General features: G+C 56.7%; 1 protein-coding gene across 1 annotated transcript in view; it reads left to right on the top strand.

Annotated features, from left to right (window-relative positions):
• The window catches only part of RAI1 (retinoic acid induced 1), a 120,912-nt gene that overhangs the window by 18,211 nt on the left and 77,163 nt on the right, over nucleotides 1-25,538 (top strand). The window contains exon 2 of the mRNA XM_072730545.1: nucleotides 21,330-21,467. The gene's annotated coding sequence lies outside the window, so the exon portion shown is untranslated. The remainder of the gene's footprint in view (nucleotides 1-21,329; nucleotides 21,468-25,538) is intronic.

The raw sequence follows: 25,538 nt of genomic DNA, 5'->3' as shown, positions 1-25,538 counted from the left end.
CTGTCCCAGCATGCCTGGGGATGGCATGAGTTGTGGACTGCAGTGCTGCCCCGAGCCCTCTGGCCAGAGTGAGGGCCCTTGGGGCTGTAGGGAATGATGGGAAGGTCAGGACACATGGAGATTTCAGGTGTTCTCTGTGGGACCTGCCTGTGCTCTTCTGCACCCCACCCAGTGAGCCACTGGGAGGGGCCTGCGGCCTAGACCTGCACCCCCTTGTCTCTCTCCTAGTCCTGCCCCTCTCCCCCCTCATCTCTCTACAGAACGAAGGAGAAAGGGGAGAGGGAGCAGGTGCACCAAGGATATCATTTCACCCTGTGGGCTTCTCCATCCTCCATTGTGCCATCTCTGAGACAGAATTTTGAAGCCCATGGTGATGTCCATCATGAAGCCACCGACCCCTGCCCTGTCCTGTGTCAGGCAGTGCTGGGGCACAGAGGGTAGTCACATCAGTACCCTGCTCTCCAAGGACTCCTGTCTGGGTGAGGTGGCCTGAGAAGGAAATACTTGTGCTCTAATGTAAAAAGGACCACTTTGCAGGAAGCAGAGAACGGATTTTGAGCCCACACTGGGAAGGTCTGGAGAGGCTTCTGAGCCCAACTTGGAAGGAGGATATACCTGAGCTAATCAGAGGGGCTGGGAACAGTTTTCTAGGTGGGAAGAACATTTGAAGCAAAGGCCTGGGACAGAACACTGACTCATATTGGTGGGGGGGGGAGTAAGGGACACCACATAAAAGCTCCAGCTTCCTAGAGGGTGGGGAGACCTGAGGCTGGGGAGGTGGGCAGAGGTCCCTCTACTGGCCAGTTGCAACCTTCAGTGGCTCCCTACTGCTGAGACATCAAATTCAGTCCCCCCCACCCCCCACTGCAGACTTTAACTACCTGCCTCACCTTAGGGCACCACTTAGCCTCAGCCCCATGTAGGATGTTTATTGTGGACCTACTGTGTGCATACAGTATGTGTGTGTGTGTGTGTGGTGTGTTGCAATGACCTTATGTGAGCTCAGTGGCAGTGGGGCCTGCTGGGTGGGTCTCTTCTGGTTTGCTGGGGTCCCTGCATGCCTGGCCTTCAGCCAGAATTTGGCATGCTCCATCCCCATCCCCAGATGTCCTTGCAGACAAGATGGAGGTGAATGGGCAGGCTGCCAGGGGCGTCAGGTGGCATCCTAGCCTGGTGGACAGTCCTTTCTTATTAATGAGGTGGTGGAAGCCCGGAGGGAGGTCTATTTTGGCATGCCTCGGGACTCTGCCCTTGTCCTGTCAAGGCGAGGAATAAGGATTACAGTAGAGGTGAGCTCCTACTATGTGCCAGGCTCTGCACAAAGCTCTTGGTACTCAGTAACTGTTACCACCCAGGAGATAGATTCTCTTACTATCTCATTCTGCAGATAGAGACACTAAGGTCAGTGGAGATGATACAGAGTTTCCACAGTCTCTCAGCTGGGAAGTGGCAGGGCTGGGCCTGGAACCATCTCTGTGCAACTTCAAAACCTGTGTTAGGAACCCCTGGGCTGTGGGGCATCATGAATGCATATGTTCCTGCTACACCCTGGGCTCACAGGAAGGTGGGGCCATGCCCTTTCAACTCCACCTCTCTCATGGTGGTTGGCAATGCTCTGTGTGGAGTAGTGCTCAATAAATGCTTTTGGACTGGATGATTGGGACAGTGAACTATGCGTAGAATTCACAGGCAGTGGGAAAGCTCTAGGAGCTGAGCACAGGGGACAAAAGGGTAAGGAGACTTGGAGACTCCAGGCTTCTTAGCGGAGGGTGCACTCAAAGCAGGCTGGGAAGGATCTGACCTGTCCACATTAGGAGGACGGCTGCCCTTGGAGGCTGACTGCTGGGGCCTACTACCCTGTGAGTCGCTGACACTGCTTGGTATGGATGCGAAGCAGGGTTTGGGCACAGGGTGGGGGCTCATTCTGGTCAAACTTCTAGGCATAAAATCTTTGGGACAAGGGACTGCCTATGGGAGTGAAATGCATTCTTAGGGCAGCCAGAGCAAGAGTCTTTAGCCATAGGCTTTCTGGTCTTGGGGCCCCACTGTAGCTCAAAAAGGGTTAATCATAGTCTGCAACTCAGATTTGGAATGGGAGGAGAGGGACATGGGGTACAAAAATAAATGCCATTTACAATCCTAAGAGCCACAGTGTTTGTTGAGCACGTACTGGGTTGTCAGGTATGGGCCATGTCATCTGTAATTGTGATCACAACCCCATTTTGTGATCTTGTCTCAGCCATGCACAGTGACCTTGTTTCGGTCATCACTCCCTCTGAGCCTTTTTCTCTCTCAGTAAAACCTGGGACTCGCCTCACCCACTGTAGGGGTTCCAGTGTTGGAGACATCTTTGGAATGAATGGGATGTGGCAGTTTCTGGTAGGACTGGTCAGCATGGCCCTCTGTGTGGGGCACTTCTGGTCTGAGGGCCAGCCTTGACCCCCTGGGCAGCCTCAGTGGAGGAAGCTAAGAGCCCGAGCCAGGCAGTGGGGTCCATGAGGGCCTGGAACCACAGCTGTGAGTTCTGATCTCTGCATCACTGCTTACAAGCTGTGTCACCTTGGTGAGTCGCTTCACTGTGTGGACTTCAGTTACCTCATCTGAAAAATGAGAATATTCCCAGCAGTAGCCTCAGAACTCAGGATGATTCCATGCAGACTAAGTGAAACCCCACTTCAAGTCCTAAGCCCAGTGTCCAGGACACAGGGACGGCTCCATTAGTGGTCTCTGCTGTTCATTCTGTTGTTGGTGTCTTTGGAGGTGTCATTAGAGCTGTTGGCCGAAACTTCCAGTTCCTCAACCTCCCAAGGCCGTGGTAGGATCATGCTTCCTGGATGGCTTGCGGGGGATTGGGTCACATGACCAGGTCTGCCCAGTGACCTGGACAGCTTTTCCAGGCCGAGCATTTCACTGCCGAGGGCGACATGCCAGGACACTCTTTCCCTCTGACAGCCCGAAGTGGGAACGCTTAGTGAGCAGGAGCCTCCCCGCCGGGGAGGATGTGTGGTGTGAACGAGAAATAAATTTTTGTTGTTTTAAGCTCTTGAGATTTGGGGGTTTTGTTGTATCAGGATAGCCTCACCTAGACTGACTGATAAGACTACCGACGTCATCGTTATCACCCAGATGCCCCCCACACCAGGGATCCCCACAAGAGAACCATGAGCGTAGAGGAGGCCTGCCCAAAAAATACAACTTCATTGCTGACCTACTTCGAGAATCATTCCACTCAGACTCTCACTCATTTATTCACCTTCTTGCTAATTTGTTGGCATTATTCATTCATTCATTCATTTGTCAAAAGTCTCTTGAACACCTGTTTCAGAAACCCAGGGGGAGGTAGCCATTGTTCTGCAGAGCTGCTTCAGGTGGCCCTGGGGGACTGGGCCAGCCTCCCCTGTGGGGCTGGGAGGGGGGAATGCCAAAAGGGGCAGGTGTTGGCATCAGACTTGCAGAGCTGGGCACAGGGAAGGACCGGCATTCCGGACCCCTGCTTGAGAAAAAGCTGAGGGGTGGCAGGTGAGTCTGGCCAGGCTAAAGGGAGACTCTGCCCTTTGGCCTCATACCTGGGCAGAAGGGTGAGGGCAAAACCCATTGAAAGGAAGGATCAGCCGTAGGAGGTGGGGAGGAGGCCAGGCCAAGATCTACGGAGACAAGGACCACACAGGGGTCTGCAAAGGAAGCTCGGGGACAGCGGAGGTCTGGGATCCTCACTGCTGAACCAGTGCCCAAGCAACACCAGGGGAGCTATCCAGGAAGTGGGCTGCTTATTGGACTGAACACTGAAGAGAAAGGAGAAGCACCCCTGTCGTCAAGAGGGAACCATTGATTTGGGGGCGGGGCCTGAGCCAAGCGGTGGTGCAAAGTTTCCTCTCTGTGCTTTCTTAGGAGAAAAAAAGAATTGAAACTCCCACAGGGGAAGGCTTTGAAAGAGCTCAGGCCTCAGATGGAGGCTTTTCTTTCTTGAATAACCAGGTGTGCTCTTCATTCCACACACGGTTATTGATCCCCTACTATGTGCCTGGCATGGTTCTAGGTTCGACGTCAGGGAACAAAGCAGAGATCCCTGCCCTGGTGGAACTTGGGTTCCGCTGGGAGACAGTACTACAGAGTGTGCTAGAAGTCAGCAAATGCACCGAGGGAACAGCAGGGCAGAGAAGAGGCTCGGGAATTGGGAGATGTTTGCAGTTTTAAATTAGAGAATCGGGGAAGGCCTCCTGAACAGGTGATGTGTGAGGGAGGCAAGTGAACCTCGTGGCTGTCTGGGGGAAGGGCACTGCCGAAGCCTGAGTGTCCCAGAAACAGTGAAGGGGAGGGGTAAGGGCCCCTGCACAACCTGCAGGCCAGGCCAGGACTTCAGCTTTCATTCTGAGCCCATTGGGAGCCAATAGAGGGGGGAGCGGAGGCAAGTCCTGAGTGGTTCAGGAGCTTTCAGGCTCCCTGAGCACTTGAGGGGCCCAGGCACACACAGTATGGAGGGTAGGAGAAGGCTGCCATCATATGGGCTAGGCTGCACCCCTAAACCCCACCCATGCCATCTCCCAGCCTCTCAGGTGCCACCCCTGCCATCCTTGTCCCCATGCCTTCCTCCGCTCGCTCTGCTACCCACCTGCTTCCCTGTAATGACTCCTCAGCCCCTGGGTCTCTCTGGGTCCTCTCCCAAGTGTTGACAGACCTGGAGGTGGCAGTAGGGGTGGGGGCCAGCCCCCTCCCCAGGAGGAGACCCTTTGATGAATTCCGAGAAGCTGGGTGCTTAGCAAGCCCCTTGTTTGCTCCAGCAACACAAGGGCTCATGAGCCTAGATAGAAGGAGAAAGGAATTGGCTCTGGTGGCCTTCCCTCTGGGCTATTCTCATCAGCGAGGCTGGGAGGCCATGTAGAAAGATTCCCTCATTATGGAATCTTGAAATCCCAGAGTTCCCTGGGTTGGGCCTGGACTCTGTGGGTGAGCGGATCACTATCGTCAGCACCTCATTTTTTTTTTTTTAAGATTTTATTTATTTATTCATGAGAGACACACAGAGAGAGAGAGAGGCACAGACACAGGCAAAGGGAGAAGCAGGCTCCATGCAGGGAGCCCGATGCCGGACTCAGTCCCAGGTCTCCAGGATCAGGCCCTGGGCCAAAGGTGGCACTAAACCGCTGAGCCACCTGGGCTGCCCCACACTGGCACCTCCTTGCATGCCTCCTGTAATGTCCCCAGGCAGCTTGTCACTTGTCGTTTGAGACTGGGATGCCCCATGCGCCCATCCCTCAGCAATGGCCCTCTCTTACCTGTCTACCCCTTCTGACAACTGAGGGATTCCATGCATGGTGAGGGCACAGAGCAGTGGCCCAGAGACTGAAGACCACATCTTTGTCTCAGGCCAGGCGTCCGCTAACAAGAGCCCATCGTCTCAGTATGCAAATGCTTACCCCCCATGGAAACACCCAGAGCTGACCAGCTCTGCAACTGCCAGGTTGAACCCTGTGCTGGGGACCCTTGCTGGCCTCACTCTGGACACAGAGGGAGCAGTCTGTCCTAGAGTCCTCTTCCATGGGTCTTTTCTACCCTCAGGTGCTATGGGGTGCGTTACCCCATCACCCCACTTTACAGGTAGAAAGACTGAGTCTCAGTGAGCAGAAAGGACTTAGAGCAAGTCTACTCAATGCATGAGAGGAACCCACAGCCTGGTGTTCTTCCCACCTGTTCTCACAGCAGCCGGGGGACCATTGCCGTAACAAGAGTGACAGCTTCTGGGCCTGCAGCGTGCCAGCCCCCTGCTGCGCCTCGTCAGGAAGACAAGGTCCGTGTTCAGTGGAGGGGGCGGCTGAGGCTGAGCAGGTGGCTCAGGCTGCTGAAGGCAGAGCTGGGAGGTGGCCCAGGCTCTGAGCTCACCGCAACCAGGTCGGCCCGCCCGCCCGCCCGCCGGCCCACCGGGCCGCCCACCGTGTCCTGTGGGCTGTTCCGGGCGGGCGGGCTCCTCTCCTGCCCCCAGGTGGCCACAGCCCCACTGGGCACACTGTGGTGAGATGCCCATCCGGCAGCCCATCCAGGCCCCTGGCCTCACTCTGGCCTTCCTCTCCCTCCTGTGTGGCCTCCATGCCCAATGGGCCTTGGTCAAGGTGGAACCCCTGCCTGGGCTCCCTGAACCCCAATACCAGATCCATAGTGAAGTGTGTCCGGGCACTTGTGTGGGCAGAGGGCTGGAGCTCTGCTCTGAGTCTTAGGGGCCCCACAGATGAGAGCCCTGTGGCGGGGGTGCGCTCACGCGTGGGTATAGCTCCTGGGGCTCTGGAAACCTGCTTTTCATGGAGCCAGAGAGAATGAGAGTGCTAAGGAGGTGGCTCAGCCTGGGCAGAGGCGGAGCTGGGGACTGGCTGGGGCCGTTCCAGGAGTTGGTATTTCAGGCGGAAATCCTCTTGCACGCACGCTCATCCCTAGATGCCAGCCTTCTGTGGCACTACCGATACACACCCACACTCAGACACACCCACGCACCCCTGCCACTTGTGGTCACATTCATGGACACTCACACCCCCTTCTCACACTCTCCAAAATCTGTCACACACACACACACACACACACACACACACACACACACACACACTGTCCCCTGCCAGCCAGCCTGCAGCCGCATGACCACTCACAACACTTACTTTGGAGCTCTGAGGGCACACAAGCACACACAGACACATGTATGAGGGGCACACAGGCTGGTGCATACACCCACCTGGCAAAGATGATGGCTGCAGGGAGGCTGACTAGGAAGCTGGATTTTCCCAAAGAAACAGAGCCCAAAGGACACTTTAGCCCCGAGAGAAAGCATTTTGGGGAGACCCCCTGCACTCTCTGCCCTTCCCTCATGTGCCATGCAGGCAGACATGTACTGGCACACAGATATTTGCACAGTCCTTAATGATTTGGACTACCGGGCCCTAGCACCTGAGCTGCATGACTAGACACCTGTGGGACCCGCCTCCCCACCCTGTGGAGCACACAAGCATGCACACCCATGCACCCACATGCACACACACGGGCATACGGCCACAGCCATTTTACTTCTCACTGCTGGTGTGGGGAATTTTCCTCCTTTATTTCCAGCAGTATTTCATCCCCCACTCCCAGAGCTGGGGTCCGCCCATAAAGACATTCCTCCTGGTCTGGCCCCTGGCTCTGTGACTCAGAGATGCCCTCTACACACCCCCACACCTCCCACACCCCGCCTCCCCCAGGGAAATGCCTGCACTGTGAGGCCCCAGTGCAGGAGACTGGGACTTCCGGTGGGAGCCCCCTCCCCTTCCCCCACCCTGCTTCGGGGCTGGAGGCTGGCCTGGGTCCTGTGATTGGTGGGCACCAGCTGCTGGCCCATGTTGAGGACCCCTGCCTTGCTGCACCTGTGCCACCAGGGACTTGCCTTCTCCTCACTTCAGAGATGGGGAAACTGAGACAAAGCAGTATGCAGAGGCTGGTTTGAGGACACCCATGAATACCGTCACCCCACACCCTGCTTCATTTGAGACAGAATATGCCTTGGAAGCCTAGGCATCCTGTAGGTAAAGACCTTCAGGGTCATCCTCTCCTGAGACCCAGAGAGGGCAGGGTCTTGCCCAAGGTCACACAGCAAGTTCATGGTACGTGCTGACCAGACTCTTATTCCAGAGCTCTCCTGGGACCAGGGGCTGGGCTTCAAGTGTGCATGGGAGGGGGTATGGAGGGGGAGCAGGCGAGAGGGAGGAGGCGGGGCTGGGTTTGCATCCAGCCTCCCCTCTCCCCCTCCCCTGCTCCCTTCTCTCCTTTGCACGCAGGGGTTTGTTTGGAGAATGACTCACAGGAATGCAGCAAAATCCTGATGGATGGGGAGGCAGGGCTGCAGTACCCTGAAACCTCCCCAGGGTGGGGAGGCAGGCCTGAACCGTGGGGCCAGAGGGGCTGGTGATCAGGGGAGCCCTGCATGCAGGTGGGGAGACTGAGGCCCGGGGAGAATGTTGGACACTGCCTGCTGTAGAGCCCTCCTTCATCAGCATGAACAGGCACGCTCTCGCACACGCACGCACGCACGCACGCACACACACACAACTGCAGCAGCACACTCAGCTCCAGCCGAGCCGCCTTCTCCCTGGACCAGCCTCCCCACTGCAGGCCTTCCCAAGCTTTTCCGCCTTTGTTGGAATCACAGTAGGTGATTGACAAGTGCACGATGGCTTGGAGCAGGACCCAAGTCGGACCCTTCTAGGTGCACATGTTATCCCTTCTTCATTTCCCAGCCCACAGGGGTAGGTGCCACTCATCTAGTCCTCTAGCCAAGCTTCCCGAGGGCCTACTGTGCCCTGGCAATGCCCAGGGCTGGGGAGGCTGGGATGAGCAGGTGCCACCCCCCTGCTGCCCTGTCTCAGAGTCAGAGGGGGAGATGTGTAGAGGGGGGCCTCAATGGGCCTCTGGGGGCAGGTGAGGTCCCAAGACAGACATAAGGATGAAGCTGAGGGCAGGCACGGGGCACACTGGCTGCGAGCAGTGACGGAGCTTGGCGAGCCCGGGTACGTGTCTCTGGTTGACCCGTTTGGCATGTAAAAGGTGGGTGGGAAATGAGGCTGGTGTCAGGGAATGAGTCAGGGCCCCAGATGCTGGGGAGCAGCCACAGCAGAGGACTCGAGTCTCTCACGGAGGGAGGCCACCCTCCAGGCAGCACAGCTGGGCATCCCTGAGGAACCACAAGGCATTGGCCTCCCAGGACCTCCCAGCCTCCGACCTGGGGAGGGCCACCTGGCAGAGGCAGCCCCAGGCCTGGCCCCAGACCCCAGAGCCAGGACCCCAGCACCCCTGGGCTCCACCTCTCAGTGCCTGCTGACAGTTGTCACGAGGCTGTGCGGCCCTAGATGACTAGATTGGTGTTTTCAAGAGAAACCGGAATTTGGATTTTTATGTGAACTCTCCTGGCTCAATTAACAAAAGGCACAGTGTGGTTTAAACCGCACATGTCCACAGGCAGAGGGCCTCGTTCATAACGTCTGCTCTGTGGGGCGCTTGGTTTTTTGCATTTGTTCCTTTTATGTTGCTTACTTTATTGGAGACAGTGCAAATATTCACTGAACTGCAACTCCATGCTAGGTGCAAACAAGACACCAGGCGATGGTTCTACCATCTTAGTGGAGGAGAAGACAGAGGACAGAAAGACAGACCTGACAGATGATAAGTGTTATGAAGAAAAAGCAGGACTAGTGGTCAGAAGAGCTGAGCAGACATCTAAAAGAAGCATGTTCTAGGTAGAAGGAACAGCCAGTGCAAAGGCCCTGAGGCCGGACCATGCTTGAGGTGTTTGAGGAGCTGCTGGTGTGGCTGGAGCAGGAAAGGGGGGGGGGGAGAATGGGAGGGGCGGGGGTCAAGGTAGTAGAGGTCTGATTGGGTAGGTGATTGCAGGCTGTGGTACAAGTTTGGTTTCAAGTCTTGTGTGAGGTGGGAGGCATGGAGGGTTCCAAGTGAGAGGAGGATGGATCTGACTTGGGTTTCGGCAGGCTTCCTCTGGCCGCCATAAGGTCTGAGGGGGGCAGAAGTGGGCGCAGGGAGGCTGAGAAGGGGCCACTACACTTGTCCATAAAAACAAGAGTAGATAGTGGTTGACAAGGGCTGCGGTGTGGCAGAGGGGTGGGGAGTGACTGGTAATGGGTATGGGTTTGGGGGGGGCGGCAAGAAAACATTCTGAAATTAGATAGTGGTGACAGCTGTAGGACTCTCTGAATGTACCGAGAACCACGTTTACAGGGTGAATTGTATACTATGCGGATTGTATCTCAGTAAGGAAACATCTTTCTTAGATCGTGCCGGGACTTCTAACCAAAATGGATGCCCACAGAGACAACTGGAAGGGAATATTAGTGATAATTGTCACAGGGTCAGGGGGACTTGGGATTTCTTTCCTTTCTACTTGTGTCTATTTCCAACTTTTAAATTAAAAAGTAGGCCTTTCTTTCTGAGAAATCAATGCTATGTGATCTGGGGGGCAGGCAGGGAATTGGTTCACAGGGCTAGGCCTCTCGCTCCACCCCACTGAGCTCTGTCTGCTGGGCTTTCACGTGGCAGGTTTGGAGCAGGAGAGCGCTTGCTCTGGCCCCCAGCTTTGACCTTCTGGAATTCCATTCCTGCTCACATGGCCTTGGTCAAGTCACAGGACCAGAGATCCCAGTGGTCCTCCCCCGTCTAGTGTCTGAGCTGCCTGCGTGCCCTTGCCACCCAGAGACCCCCTTTCTCTGCTTGCACGCCTTTAGCCACGGGTTGCTCACCACCTCCCAAGGCAGCTCACTCATTCCATTTCTGGGCAGCTCTGCCTGTTAGCAAGCTCTTCCTTATATGGAGGTGAAATCTGTCTTCCTGTTGCTTCTACTCCTCCTAAGCTCCCTCTCTGAGCCCCGGTTTCTGGGTCTGCAGCACAGGGCTCCCAGGCCCCTTACTTGGCTGTTGGGAGGTTGTAAAGGGATCTGGGGACAGTAGCCCAGAGCACATGTTAGTAGTCATTGAGTACCAGGGTCAAAGCACGGGCGGGCCTTTGCCCCAGCAGCACAACCAAGCAGGATTTCTGAATTAAATGCTCAGACCACCACCATGAAATTGGAACTTGGTACTCATCCCAGCAATCGAAAACTCACATCTCTCTGAAGAGCAGGAGGGAATAATAACCATCAGACCTAACATTTGTCAGGGGCGCATGACACAGCAGACGACCCCGTAGTGACTTTCACATACACATTTCCATTAATCCTTAACACAGCCCAGGCCCTGCCACTCCACCATTCTAAAAGTGATGGAATCGGAGGCTCAGAAATATGATGTGAAGCGGCTGGCTGTGAGTCTCCTGTCACACATTTTGGGAGTTGTATGGATCCTCACATTTTAGGAGTGGTATGGATCATCTAAGAAAGTTGACTGCAGTCCTCGCCACCATAGAAATGTATGCAAATAGGCCTGGAAGGACATCCTTCTTGGGGTTGGTTGGACTTGGCTCTTGGTCCTGTCAGTTGGTCGAGTGAAGGTCCTTTGTAGCTACCTCATTGGGGGGCTGGGCTTGGGAGGATTCTCCTGGTGTCACACTGTGAACTTGGTGCTATTTAGGGAGAATGATTACAGCTCAGAAGGCTGCTTTCCAGCCCATATCACTGCCCCCTACCCTGACCCCGTGAGGGAAGCAGGATCAGAAGCATCACCTCTCCTCTCAGAGAGGGTGCAGAGCCTCCTAGACACACACAGCCAAGGGCAGGGCTGGACTTGCCTTGAGGGAGGGCAGAGGCAGCGCCTGGTTTAGGATGTGTGGGGAGGATGGTAGTCATGACTTCATCACCCAGTAACTCTCCTGGAGGTCAGAGCCGAAGCAGGCTTCTGAAGCCAGGGGTTCAACTTCCTTCCTCCAAATGTGTGCCCAGGCTAGACTGCTCTGAGCTGGGCCTCAGGGTCTTAACAGGTGAATGAGAACAGCTCCTGAGACAAGGCAGTAGTTCAGGCTCCCCCAAAGCCACTCAGACCTGTGCTCTAGCCTCTACTCTTTGAGGCTGTTTGTACATCTCTAAAATGGGCTAAAGACACCTCCTTTGGGCCACCTGGGTGGCTCAGTTGGTTAAGCATTTACCTTCAGCTCAGTTCGTGATCCTGGGGTCTTGGGATTGAGCCCCACATAGTCTTCAGGCTCCCTGCCCAGAGGGGAGTCTGCTTCTCCCTCTCTGTCTGCTCCTCCCCCACTCCTGCTCACTCATTCACTAGCGTGCTCTCTCTTTCTCCCTCTCCCTCAAATAAATAAATAAAATCTTTAAAAAAGGGGGGGCACCTCCCACAGAGGATTCTGTGGGTGCTTTCCATGGGGGTGCTTAGCAGAGTTAGCACCCTCTCCACATGCCACCCCTGCCCTGTGGCATAGTCACCTGGGTTCCACTGGGGAATTTGGGGATGAAGCCAAACTGGGAGGAAAAGCATAACAATAATCCCCTTCTCCTCCCTCTCCGCCCTCCTTCCCCTCCTCCCAGCTCCCCTTCTCCTTCTCACACACTCAGGTGATGAAAAATTCACACAGCACAATTAGCATCCCTCCTCTCCTTCTTGATCAGCACTTTCTTCTCTCTCCTTCCAGCAGTGATCTCTGCAGATTCAGGCACCCCTGAAAAGGGCTTTCCATTTGAATGTTACTTGGGACTCCCCTGCCCTGGGAGGCACTAAGCTGGGACTGGGTCTCTTAACCCAGTCTGCAGCTGACAGGACTGGTTTGTCACTTAGCAGGGAGGGAGTTGGCCTACTTGTGCTGAAGACAAAGGGCATGCAATGGCCAACCCAGGTCTGAGTGGGAGCTGCAGCCATCAGACTGGATGATGGAAGGTGGACTTCAGGGGTCCTCACCTGGGTGGGGTCGGGAGCTGGAAGCCAAGAGAAGCCCTGGGGACAGCATCCCCATCCCCGGGCCACCAGGTAGAGGGAGGGCAGAGGCCCACAGAGCTCTGAGTTGAGCTGGAAAGGGCCTAGAGGGGTTACCTGAGGAGTGGTTGAGCCACCCAGAGATACCTAGGGGCCCTGGGGACTGCCTGGGCTCAGAGAGCAAATGATGTGTAGAGGCAGATGGCTGCTACCCAGAGGTGTATGCAAGTGTGCCATAGAGGAGTCTCTGTGTCTCCTGACGTGTGCACTGTGTCACTTTTATGCGAGCACATTTGTGTATATCCCTGCCTACATTTCCTTGCATGCATATAGAGACACAAGTTAGTCTCTGATTTTGTGAGTGTGCGTATATATGGATGTGTGTGCCCGTGTATCTCCCCCGAGGGGCCTGTGTTTGTTTTTTTAAAGATTATTTATTTATTTATTCATGACAGACAGAGAGACAGAGGCAGAGGAAGAAGCAGGCTCCATGCAGGGAGCCTGTGGGACTCTATCCCAGGACCCCAGGATCATGACGGAGCCCAAGGCTCAACCACTGACCCAGCCAGGTGCTCAGAGCCTGTGTGTTTATGCAGGTCCTGACCTCCCTCCCCATCTCCTAGGCGGCATGGGGCCAGGCCCTCTCTGCAAAAAAGTGGCAGCAGCAACCACCCTGAGTTTGGGGGAGGGACTGAACTTGCCCTCTTGCCCAGTTCTCTTCCAGGCAGGCAGAGGAAGCCACTGGGACTCAGAGTAAGTTCCACATCCTCTTGGAAGGAGCTGTTGTCATTCCCACTCTGGGGCACCTAGGGAGCCACGGAGCCTGGGCTGGAGGTGCTGTATAGGGGGTGGGGACAGTCTGTGTGTGCCTGTGCCTGTCTGGTTGTGTGTCTTTGGTTTGCGTCTGTGTGCTGATGCCTGTGCATCTCAGGCTGTGTGTGTCTTTGCATGCGTGTTTTTGTGTATGAGGATCTCAGGGGCTGGGCTGGTGGGTCTGACTGTGTGTGTAGGTCTGTCAGGCTCTGAGTGTGTCTGTGTGTTTGTCTGGCCTGCTTGCTCTGGCCCCAGCAGGCCTCCTGCTCAGTGCCAGTGAACTCCGCGTGGGTAAAGTGTCAGTGGCCTCGGGCCCTCCTTGGTCACCCAGTGACCCTAAGGGCTCAGCGTGGGCCATGTATGGGGTTGATGGTGCTCCTTACCTCGGGGGCTGGATGGTTCTGAGCTGGGCCCCTTCTCCTTCCCACGTGGTCCCCAGTGGCCTGGTGGAATGTGTCCAGGAGATCTTCACCAGAGTGACAGAGTGCCTCTGCAAGGATCAGGGTTCGGGCTTAGGCTGGGGCTGGAGTCACAGGCCAGTCCAGAGCAAGGGCCAGATGTTGGTCTGTGGCTAGGGACCATGGCTGGGGCCAGAAGTCCATTCACAGCAGAGGGCAGGGGTCAGTCTAGGACTGGGGTCAGGGCAGGGGGCTCACTCTGGGGCTGTGGATAAGGGTTAATCAGGGGCTAGGGTCAGGGGGCCATCTGTATTGAGGCAGAGGGCTGGGAAGACCCCCAGCCCCTTGGTGGCTCCTTGGCCAAGAAGATGGGTTTGAACCCTGGGTTGTAGCTACTCGAGAGGTCCCCTGACTGCCGTGGGTGGCTTCCATGGCCATGACAGGATCCCAGCTAGGCCACATGTGCTGGGAGTTGGCAGCATGGATCACAGCTGGAACCAAGGGGTGTCCTCTGGACCCAGGACTGCAGAGGAGAATGCAGAGCAGGGGCAGCCCCACAGGCTGAGCAGATGCTACCTGGCAGTCCTGGTGCTCTACCATCCCTTCCTCCCTCTCCCCTGTTCTTGCTCTGGTAGCCTCCACTCCTCTCCTACTCCTCAGTCCCTTCCCTTCTTCCTTCCTGTTGTCCCTGCTCTGTCTTTCCTGCTCCCGACCCTTCTCTTCTCCCCACTTATTCCCAGCCCCCCACCCCTGCCTTCAGCTGCCACATTCTGAATGCAGGACCTTACCTCCTCTGAGCTCAGGGACCCAAGCTCAGCACCTTCTAGGGCATTCAGATGCTGAGACAAGGAGGTGACTGCCCATGGGGGCCAGGCAGGGGGTGCTGAGGCTGCCTAGGCTCAGAGCACCCCGGAGATGGAGGCTGAGGGGCTACGATGCTCCCCTGAAGCTCACAGCCAGTGAAGGGGATCCTGTAATGGGGAGTGTGGTGTACCCTGCCTGAGCCTGAAGCTATGTGACCTCATCTGGTGGCCTCCCACAGCCTAGTAAAGAAGGATGGATGGACAGACAGATGGCAGAGAAAGCCACAGATAGCAGAAATGAAAGGTCATGCAGATCAAAGGCAGGATCTGGTTTGGTCTCTGAGGACCCTGATGGGCAGACACCCCCACACCTCCCCAGCCCCTGTAGGGCCACAGGGCCAGCCCAAGGCAGATAGAAAAGGGAAGAGTGCCCCCTGGTCCCCAGGCCTTTTCCTGCCCTGGCTCTGGCTGGAACCTATAGAAGGAGACCCCAGATCTCCCTCTGACCTCCACTGCCTTCCCTGGGATCAGGGGTGGGGGGCACACCTCGTGTTTGAAAAAGTTTCGGAAAAAAAAAAAAAGAAAAGAAAAAGTTTCGAAACTTTAAGGGAACTTGGATATTTATAATGTTGATCCACCCCCCACCCCCCACCCCCAGCTGAAACATCAAGTTCTTTGCTTACAAAGAAAAACATTTTCTCAAGTGTTTTGCTCTTGGTCTCACATGGTGGCCTGGCTCTTAGGAAGTGCTCCGTGGTAGAGGGTTTTGGTGTGGGAGAGAAAGTAACAGTACTAGAATTGCTTAGTGACCACAACCGGCCCACAAGGGCGGGGGGGGCGGCTGTTTTGCTCCCTGCTATCTCCCTTGTGCCCCCCAACAATGCCCGGCACTTGGTGGGAACCCCTAGATATGCAGCCCAGAGCAGAGATTTGTAGAGTGAGTTCACTCAGGCAGTTGGGGACTACAGCAGCCACAAGAGAGGGAAGGCAAATACGGCCCTCAGCTGCTGCCCTGGACCGACATGCTCATTAAAAGGGGAAACTGAGGCTTGGTGTGGGGAACTAACTTGGCAGGGCACTGCTTCTGGTACACCCGATAAAATGGGGCTTCTTCAGCACCTGTCTAAGCTAACGTATTGGTATGATATTTGTTAACCCATCAGATGGGACAGGTTTGTCCCTTCCTAAGGGCTTGCCTCCCCCTCATCCTGGGGAACCTGCCCCAGACCATTCACCTAGCGAGACTGGCTGCTCCATCCTTCTGGTTGGCTGGGCCACATGCACCAGCTGGTCCTGTCAGCCCTGTCTCCAAATAAAATACGGAATCCTGCACCTCCTTGGCTCTTCACAGCCCCCACCCGGGCCAGGCCCTGTCCTCCTCCACCTGGACCAGTGCAGGGGCCGCCTCACTGGCTTCCCTGCTCCTGCCCTAGCCCCATGACCATGCTCTTCAATAGCAGCTGGAGATATTGTGAGGACCTCAGGGAGATCATGTCCCTCTTCTGTTCAGAACACTGCAGAGATACCTCATCTTACTCCTGGATAAAAGCCAAAGTTCTTTCTAAGGTGTACAAGGTCCTATGGTGTAGTTCCAGGCACCTCTCTGTCTCCATCTCTTCCCACTTGCTCTCTTGCTCACTCTGCTCCAGCCACAGGAGCCTCTGCTATTCCATGAAAACTCACCCTGCTTCTGCCACAGGACCTTTGTACCTGTTGTTCCGTCTGCCTGCAGTGTTCCCCCCCACACAGCTGCATACCCTACCACCTTAGCCTTTCAAGTGTGTTCTCAAATGTTTTCAAGTGCAAGTTCTCTGACCACCCAATGTGAAAACCCAGCCCTTCCCCAGATGCTCCCAGTCCCCTTCCCTGGCTTTATTTATTTTTTTGCCTAAATGCAACATTACTATATAATTTGCCCATTCATTCTGTTTCTTGTCTGACTCATGACCACAAAGAACAGAGGCTTTGTCTTGCTCATTGCTCTGAATCCTTAACACACAGAACAGTGCCTAGAACATAGTAGGTGCTCAATAAATATTCGCCAGGCAAATACTTCTGTTACACACAAGTTCTGTGATCTTAGGCAAGTCAATTGGTTGGATCTCAGTGACCCAGTCTTTGAAATGGGGGTAGTGTGTGACTGATGCAAGGGAAAGAGAAGAGTTTTGAAATCGCTGGCTGACTACTCTGTAAATATGTGTAAAATAGATGTTGAAAACTGCCTGGACCACCTCTGACCTGTGGCTTGCAGACTTGCAGGTCAAGTGCCAGGCAGTCTGTCCTCTCCTTGGAGAGCCATGACATCTCAAAGCCAGGAGGGTCTGGGGGTTCCCAGACCAGGGCTGAGCTTGAATGTGACTTTGTCTTAATGGCACCTGCCTTGCTGGTAGGTGAAGCCCAGACCCCTCTTTTCTGCCTTTTGTGTCTACCTGGGTGGCCCCTGACTAAGCCCTGTCCTTGGTGGTCTGTCAGGGAGCCTAATGTCTAGCAGCTCCACTTACCCCCATTGCCTGCACTCCCCAGGCCCCTGCCTGGGGTCTCCTCACTGGCCCCTGTTTATTATTCAACACTAGAATGGTATTTGGACACACACTTTGCAGGAAAGCAGCTATTCTGATTGTGCTAGGTGAACAACAGGGTGACCTGTCCAGGCCAGGCTCTCCTGAACACTGCCGCACCTCCCCAGGAAGCATCTGGCCCTTTGAAACCTGTGAGTACCATGCTGGCCCATAAAACTCTCCGGCCAGCCAAGCCTTGGGGGATCCCCTCTCAACACTGAGCCTGGGGCAGGGACTCACGTGGTGAGCAGTGGAGTCAAACCCCTGGCAGGAGCAGGGAGCCTGCCAAACAGGCAGCCTCGCCTGCCAGTCATTCCTTCAGCATCTATGGAGTACCTGCCTGGTGCTGGGTGCTGCCACCATGATCCCTGGAATCCTGCCAGGAGGGTCTAATGGAACAAGCAAGGGGTTCAGAGGCCATATAGACCTAAGTTTGAATTTTGACACTGTGTCTTCTTTATTCATTCATTTGCTAAATGCATCTTGAGCACCTGCTCTGTGCCAGGCAGAGGTGAGCAAGACTGCTCTAGAAACTTAGGTGGGGATCAGATTGTCTGCCTGTGTACTCTTGCTGAGTCCTTTGTGTTCTCTCAGCCTGGATTTCTCCTCTCACAGATGAGCAGATTCGCCCTGGGCAGGGGCCATCTTGATGACCATCCACAATAACACTTGTGGAGAGGCCCTGGCTAGGTAGGGGTTTCTATCCCCCTTTGGCAGGTGTGAATCTGGACCCCTCTGCCACATTGCCCCCAGAATGACAGAGAGGTCCCTGGAACAGATGAAGGGCTCGGCTCTCCTTTGGGACAAGCCATCCCACCACCGAGTCATTCCTCCAAACCCCTAGGACATGTGCCCAGAATCCAGAATCCATGAAGGGTGCTCCCAGAGTGACCACAGATGAGTCAGCCACATGGCCTGTCCTTGCCCAGATGCTCTCTATCCACTCCCCCCATTCCTCTCCAAAGGGCTAGTGGTTCAAAGAGGAGAAAGCCCTGGGCTGGGTCTGCTTCATTCATTCATTTACTCATTTATTCATTCAACAAGCACTTACTGAACGTGTGTTAGGCACAATCCAGGTAGAGAGGTGCACCATTGAGCACACAGACAAAACTAAGCACAAAATACCTAAATAAATACATTATACGATACATTAGAAGGTGGGGGTGAGCATTCCAGGCAGAGGGACATGCAAGTGCAAAAACCCTGTGTCTGGTGAATTCAAGGAACATCTAGAAGATCCAAGTGGTGAGTAAGGGAGGGGCCTGATTGTGTGATCACTCTGAAACTGGGGAGGGGAGCCTGTCCCTGCCCCGCTGGTGAAGGGGGCACATGCTACCATCCTCACACCCCTACCTGCTGATCTTGACCTTGCAGCTGGCTGTGTGGAGGAGGCGGCTGAGTCAGGATGTGACAGGGACAATTTGAGGCTGAGGGTTGTCAGGCAGCACTATGATGGGGATTGCAGTCCAGTCTGTGTCTGGGTTGGTGGTCCCCAGCAGGGATATGGGCTTTTTTCTGTCTACTGGTGCACATGTTGGGCCTTTCCTCAGCCTCAGGACTGATTGACCCTGGTTCCTAGGCCAGATCATTGAAGACAGGCACCAAATAGCCTCCATTCTAAAGACGGGGAGACTAGAGCCCACAGGGAGCTGGGCTGCCCAGGGCTGGCTGGCTGGGAGTAGGTGCCCACTGTTGCTTGTTTTTGCTGCATCCTTACCTGGTGAGCTAGCGGTCAGCCCAGAGGGCACATTAGGGTCCATTTCTGGAAGAGAGGCCTGCCCTGTGCCCCTGCACAGCCACACTCAGGAGTCTGGGTAGGCTGTAAGATGCTGCAGGCCAGTGATTGCCCAGCCTGGCTGTAAGCTGTTGATTCCTAGGCAGAGGGAACAGCATGTGCAAAGGTTCTGGGCACTTGAATTGGTTAGGTCTGTGCCAGAGCTCAGGAATCTGTGCTTTTTAGTTTCCCATCTGACACTACAAATGGTAGGATTGGGAGTGACTATTCAAGCCACTGGTGTTCCCCTGTGCTACCCTCCCCTGAGCCCTTAGCCAAGACCTTGAGGCACAGCAATCTATGAAACTCCTACTTCTACTCCTCACTCCCCTCTTCCCGAAGCCCAGCCTGGAGGAGGCAGTGGGGAGAGATGTGTTGCCACCAGGCCTCAGGAAGGGCCAAGCAGGGCGGGGAGAAGACTCCCCACACCCAGTTGGCTCGTAATTGCTGCAGGAGTGGAGTGTGGGATGTATGGAGAGGTTAGCAGCGGCAGGGTGGGGGGTTAATAGAGGAAGTCCGGCAATCACTGAACAGCGAAACCTAAGTGTGATAGAGGTCGTGGGTGCGCTCCTCCCCTTGGCAGAGCGGAGAGGGGCCTGAGTGGGGAGCATGGGGGGAGGGGGGTAAGAGAGTGAGACAAACAAGACTGGCAAGCAGGAGAAAGTGGAGGGAGCCAGGGCTGACACGTCTGTGTGATCCCTGGCGCGATAATTGGGTGAGCGGACGATAGGTCGGACACGTGTATGGATGGAAGGGTGGGTAGATGGAGAGACGCAGAGATGAATGAATGAATGGCTGCGTGGGCGGTGAGCAGCCTGGCGAGGGGCGGGCCAGTGGAGCGCTCAATCACAGCCCGGGGGCGCGGCGCCCGCCTGCTACGCTCGGAACACCTCCCACACCCCCCACCCTCCGCCGACCGCGGCCCCTCCCGGGGCGCGTAATTCCATGCCCCGGGGGGCTCTGGAGCTGCTCCCTGTGGCGGCTCCCGGACTAGGGCGCAGAAGGGCTGTGCCACCGCCGCGGGGCTCCGCGCCACGGCCGTTAGCGCTCAGGCTGGGCTGTCCCTCCGCCGCGGGGGGAGCCTGGAGGTGCGGTCCCGCCTCGAGGCCCCGGCCCCGCTCTTTGTCTTGGCCCAGTCCTCTGCTGTCTCCAGACCGCTCCCCGCCTCTTCAGGCGACCCTCGCCGCGCACTTCTGGGCTGCTCCGGATCTCCGAGTCTCCGTTCCACTGCCCCCAGGCCCTAGGCGTCTCCCCCGCCCAGCAGGGTCCCCTAAACCCAGCGCCTCTAGGACCGCGAAGCCGGCAAGTACCAGGATCTCCAAGCTGCGTCTCCGGTGCGGGGCGGGGGCGGGGGCGGGGGGGGGGCGCGGGATGAAGGCCCCCTGGTCTCCGCCTTCTCTCCCCGCCCCTCCTCCGCCACTACTCGTCGCGCTGCGCCCCGACCCCAGCGCAGCCCGTTCGCGCCTTAAGCGGCTCTTCTGCGGCGGTGCCATCCCCGACACCACGCGGAGCCCCTCTCCCGCCCCCCGCGCCCGCCAGGCCTCATACCGGCACGCAGAACAGCCCTACGCAGCCACACACCAGACCGCCCGCAGACAGACACACGCCACAGCCTCCCGGCGACCCACAGCCCTGCACAGGCGTACTGCCCCCTACACGCCAGCTCCACAACCCCAACAACCGCAATCCCACTCACAAACAAGCGCACACAGATCCACAATAGCCTCGAGACACAATCCTGTACACGCCACCTTACACAGGCACACAGCCCCTCGGACACACGCACCCCACATGGACGCAGTGCCACCCACGCAGTCACACAATCCCCCATAAAACGATCGCGCACAAACACAACTCCACGCAGGCACCGCATCACTCAGTTCCTCCGAGACCCAGCAACACACTCACAAGCTCGTAGCCAGGCCCCCCAACCCCATGACATTCACACGTAGGGCAGACCAGATATACACAGCCACACCGATGCACGCACGGACCTAATCGCGCAGCCAAGAGCTCACCCACGGGCTCGTAAGTCACTGGAAAAATATTAAAGCGTTTCCCTCCCTCTTCTTCTGTCTCTGACACGCGCGCGCGCGCTCGCGTATACACAGACACACACACACACGGGGACATTCACCCCCACCCCCAAAGCGCCTTGGAGCCTCCTAGCCGGTGACCCCGAGCCCCCGCGGTGAGAGCCGCGGGAGCGTCTCCCCGGCGCCCCCTCCTCCCGCTCCCTACCCGAGCTCACCACTCCTCCCCTCGCCTCCTCCCTCCCTGCCCCCTCCTCCTCCTCCCCTCCCCCGCGTCTGGGGCGCGGGCTGCGCGCAGCCAAGCCCCCTCGTCGCGCGCCCCTCCCCGCGCGCACCCCGCGCCCGCATCGCGCTTGCCGAGTGGATGCGGCCACGGGGCGGTCTCTAATTACCTCCTGTCCCCCGGTGGCCCGTGAATAATGGCTACTGAGGGCGCTCGCAGGGGCTGCTGAGAAGGAAACGCGGGGCGCGAGAGGCGCGGCGCGCGCGGGAGCGCGAGGGAGAAAGGAGCGAGCCCGGTGCCGCCGCGAGCGGCGGGCGGAGAGAAAGGAATCGTGCGAGCGCTCACATTTTTTTCTCCCAAGGATCTCATCTGGCCGCCGCGTTCTGGAAGAGGCGAGGGGGAGAGCGCGCGCGAGAGGAGGAGAGAGAGACGGCGCGGGGAACCGGAGACGGCGAGACGCGCAGCGCCGGCGCCCGGGAGATCCAGGAGGAGCCCGCAGGTATTGTTGGCGGCAGAGCTTTGTGTCTTCTGGGGGCCGTGCCGGGGCGCGAGGGCTCCCGGAGCCCCCGGGCTGCCGCCGCGCTCGAACCTGCCCCGAACCCGGGGCCGCCGGCGGTGGTGGGCGCCGGCCGCGGGCACCCCTCCCGCCGCGCCGCGATCCTGGCTGGAGTTGCAGATTTGCCTATTTGGGGGTTTTCCACGCCAGTTGAAGGAATCGGTCTCGAGAGAAGGAATTTCTTTCTTCCTTTTTTTTGTTTGTTTCTTTTCTCTTTTTTTCCCTCTCCCTCTCTCCCTTTTTTTTTTTTTTTTTTTTTTTTTTTGGTGGCCGCAGTTTGGTTGTGTTGGGGACTTCCCCCTCCCCTTGCCTCCACAATACACTGGTGAGAGGTCCTGGCGGCTGTGGCATGGTGGAAGGCAGGGGGCTGAGATGGCGGGGCTGGTGGCCGCCGATGGGAAGGTGAGGGACGCCGGAGACGGAAGGAGTTTTGCTCAAGTTCGCAATCTGCGCGCTGGAGCCGGTCAGGCCGGGGAGGGCCGTCTGCGCACCCTGTCCTGCTCCAGGCAACCGGTGGGAAACTTCCCGCGAGCGCTGCCTCCCCGGGGACTTGGCGCCCCCGACGCCTCCCGGCGCTTCCTCCGGCCGCCGCGGCCCCTCCTCGCCGCCTGCGAGCGCTTAAGGTCGCGCTCTCCCCACCCCCGCCTTCCTCCCTCCCCCGGCGGCTTCCGGATCTGGACAGAACTGGAGGAGCAGCTTCAAACACTTCCCCTGGAGACCCCTCCCCACTCCCCGCGCCGTAGCCTGCCACACAGCCCCCCTGCCCTGCACCCCGCCTCACGCGCGCCTGAGTGGCCAGGCTGACAATGAAATCTCGCGCCTTGCTGTCGGGGGTGGGGGTCGTAGCTGGGTCTCTCTGGGGGCTGCTGACCCAGGGCGGGGGTGGGGGGAGGGGGAGGGAAGACTTCTTGGGGGAGGGGCTTGTTTGGGTTAGAGACGTTGACGTCGGGTGGCGCTGTGCGGGGGAGGGGGCGGGGGCAAGGTGGGGTTCTCGGCCGGGGGTCGTGGATTCTAGCCCCTCTTGGGCTTGCTGATTGGCTGGTGACTTGAGGCACGTCGGAGGGCCCCCCCTAACCTCAGCCTCCTCCCGCAACTCGGCCTCCTCCCCTTCTGTACAATGCGGGCTTCAGAGGTGATCCCGAGGGTGATGTGTGTGTGTGTGACGGAGTGTTTGTCTCCTGCGATCCACAGCAGACGCTGCTCCGGTGACCCGGAGATCCGGACGCCTCGCCCCCTCCCTCCGCGGTGGGGGCGGGGAGGGAAAGACAGGGGGAGGGGAGTGGTGGGAACTTCTTTTCCCACTGGGGCCCTGGGAGGGGAATGCTAGCCCAGAGATTTTCTGGGGACCGCAGTCCTGGAGGGGGGGCGCACAACGCAAAGTAGGGGTCGCCGGGTCAGAAGCTTCTCGGCACTCAAAGCGCCTGGATCCTTTTGCTCCTTTCGTGGGGGGGGGTGTGTGGAGCGGGTGAAGGGGCTGGTTGGTACAGGAGTGGGGACCGAGAAGAGTCGATGGAAATCTGCCTTAATTGGATTCCCAGGCGAGCATCGGAAGGAGCCAAAGGGGGCTCCTCCTCTTTCTCTTCCAGGGACCCCAAGCTGGCAACCCAGGCAGGAGAAGGAAATCCTTCTCCCGACTTAAAAAGGGGGATTCCTGGGGGAGAGGGGATGCACCTTGGGGGGGCGGTGGCGGGCTGCTTACAGGCTGTTCTGTGGCTCGGTCCAGGAATATAAAGAGTTAACCCTCCCCAGAAATCTGTCAGCCCCCACACAGCAGGGACACACTGTCGGACCCTTTGACGTGCTAACAGCGTGACACTGGCTGACAGGAGCTAGCAGATTCCATACTCTGTGCTTCCCTTCTTCCCTTCTCAGCAGCCGCAGGCGGCGGGACAGGACCTGGCTGGGTGGTGCCTCGGTCAGGGGCCTGGGGGCGGGGAGGAGAAATCAGAGCCAGGGAGGGTACAACAGCCAGGTAGCCGCCCTGTGGCCCTGAGGGGAAAGGGGTTAGGGCCCAGGGTTAGGGAACTTGAAGTGGAATCATCCTGGGGTCTGGGGAGGGTGGTTCACACTTTGCCGGGCTCCCCACCTCAACCCTTCCCACCCACAGCTGGAGGGTCGGGCGTTAAGGGTGCGTTTCTAACCCATAGCCTAGACCCTGAGACCCTAGCAGTTGAGGGCAGGGCTGACCGAGGCCAGGGAGGAGGCAGGGCTGAAACCGGCAGGATTGATTTGTGTTCCCACAGAGGGCCCCATGACCGGACAAGTGCCTTGGTGTCGAGTTATTTGTGGGGCTGCATCCCTCCCTCCAACCCCCACCACACACTCATTTGTTTCCTGCAGGTGAGAAGCGTTCCCTGCAGATCCAAGAGCTCTGGGGCCTGGCACATGCCCGGGCACTCAGCTTTGGCAGGACAAACGCAGGAGTGAATGAATCAGTGATGAATGAATGAATAAATGAATGAATGAAAAAAGGGGAAAGTTTCTCAATTGGAGGCATTTAGCCATTAAAAAAAGAAAAAGAAAGAAACCTCTCCGACATACACATTTTAAAATGAGGTTCAGAGAAAAAATCTGAAACAGAGAGAAAGAGAAACAAGGTTACTTGACAGCAGGCTATGACAATGTTAATATTTTGATGTTGTTCACAGTCCGTGGTTGGTTTGTTTTTTAAAGACTTTGTGGCCATTCTCTGTATTCAGATGTATATCCTGCTTTCTTCCTTGGCGCTAACAGGAGCCTTTTCCTGTTTTGTAACCAACTCTTCATAATATCCGCGCGTGAGGCGGGGTTAATATCTTCAGGCTTTTCCTGGGGGGGATGTGCCATCATTTACTTAATATTCCCCTTTTGTTCAACATTCTGGATTCTCCTGATGAACGAGGTAGCGATTATATTTTGCACAGAGCACTTTTTTTTCTGATGTTTAAGATGATTTCCTCAAAATGACGTTGCTGATCCTGAAGACTCCGGCATGCCTGCAGTGGAAGAAATGGGCTTCTCATTTTTCCAGAAGTGGGAAACTATTCTCCTTCCTCCCTCCCAATCTAGAACCTTCTGTCAGAACTGAAAAAGAGCCTTGGCAATGAATCACCTGTGTGAGCCTCCTCCTTTGACAGAGGAGGAAACCGGGGCCCAGAGAGGGGAAGTGAGTCCCAAGGTCACACAGCAGTTGCTGGGCCTTGCAGCAGCCAAGAGCCAGCTACTAATCTGCCATTTTGATTTCTACTTGTGGGAAGAGCTCGTAGGGATCTTTTAGGCTGACCTGATCTATTACACAGATGAAAGGACTCCAAGACCCCAAGAGAGGAGAAGCACCCAGCCTGCCCATGGCATCACCAAGTACAGCACCAGATAGGCTCCTAAGCCTGTCTCATACTTTGTGTCATGCACACTGGCCCTGTCCATGGATTCTGGAGCTGCCAAAATCACTAGACTATGGTTGGCCAGCCGTGGGCTTCCTGTTGTACCTCCTCAAAACAACTCCTTCCTCTTTGCCATCCCATTCTCCAGAAGGAGAATAGAGGATCCAAAGTAGGTGCAGTAAGAGGGATGGGACTGCAGATCCCAGTGGTTGTGCCCTTATGCCTGTGCCTCAGTTTACTTTTCCTAGTTCAGGGTCTGTGCAGGAGCGAGGGGCAGGTGTTGGCACAGATAGCTACCATGGAGGAGTGGGGAAGGACCTGTGTCTTCTTAAACTTCTTCTGATCTTAGATTGACCTCAGGAGGGCCCCTGGGGAGGAAGGGGGGAGACAGGGAAAGGGTAGAGAGAGAGGAACAGAAGGGGAGATGGGGGGGATTAGAAAAGTGGGAGGGGAGGTCAGAAGGGAAGAAAATGCAAAAATGAAGAAAGAAGAGAGCAAGTACCCTCCCCCCCCAGCCTCACTCAGTACCCAGAGGTGCCCAGAGGGTGGGGGGACAGCCCTACCAGTGCACCTGTCAAGCTAGCCTGTGCTGGGTGGCCAGGAAAGGCTGGATGTCCCGGGTGAGCTCTGAGGGCTGAGTGAAGCAGCTGTT

Source organism: Vulpes vulpes, chromosome 12, assembly GCF_048418805.1.
Source record: "Vulpes vulpes isolate BD-2025 chromosome 12, VulVul3, whole genome shotgun sequence".
Lineage (NCBI taxonomy): Eukaryota > Metazoa > Chordata > Mammalia > Carnivora > Canidae > Vulpes > Vulpes vulpes.
The sequence above is the reverse complement of the archived record's forward strand: the minus strand, read 5'-3'. Positions and strand labels throughout refer to the sequence as shown.